Source organism: Poecilia formosa, unplaced genomic scaffold, assembly GCF_000485575.1.
Source record: "Poecilia formosa unplaced genomic scaffold, Poecilia_formosa-5.1.2 Scaffold358, whole genome shotgun sequence".
Lineage (NCBI taxonomy): Eukaryota > Metazoa > Chordata > Actinopteri > Cyprinodontiformes > Poeciliidae > Poecilia > Poecilia formosa.
Window position 1 is genome coordinate 151,789 of NW_006800297.1, and position 561 is coordinate 152,349.

A 561-nucleotide genomic window follows, 5' to 3' on the forward strand; every position below is an offset into this window, starting at 1 on the left:
TTTATTAGTTGGTTTTAAGAACCTATGTAAGTTTCACATTATTTCAACAACCAAAATTGATTTTTGTCTTTTAATGTAATGGCATGGTGGCAACATGTATCCCTGAGAAACTTGCTACAATTAGTGTGATTTTGATGGTTTTATTTTGAAATGTAGCCGGACGTTATCTAAGACAAGCGGAAGGAGAAATTATGGTGGCGCCGCTAATGTCGGACTGGCAAACATGAACACAACCTTCATGCTGTTGTTATATCGAAGTGCTATAGGTGTAACCGAGCCCCCAAGTCGGTTACAACAGCAAGTTCGTGAAACTAAATAAATAAACGAAAGTCCGATGCCAGAGAGGTAAGCTAGCAATATTTTAAAAAAAAGAAAAAAATCAGACGTTCATTCCGTCCATTGCTCTTGATAAATGTCTGCAGTCTTGTGCTACTTGCTTTAACCCTTGTGTGTACGAGGACTGAGGCAAATGATACAAATGATACGGGTGTGTGGTCGGTTGGACCCCATTTGTAAATACAAGGGTTAAGCCGTACGGCCATTGTGGATATAACAAAAAAA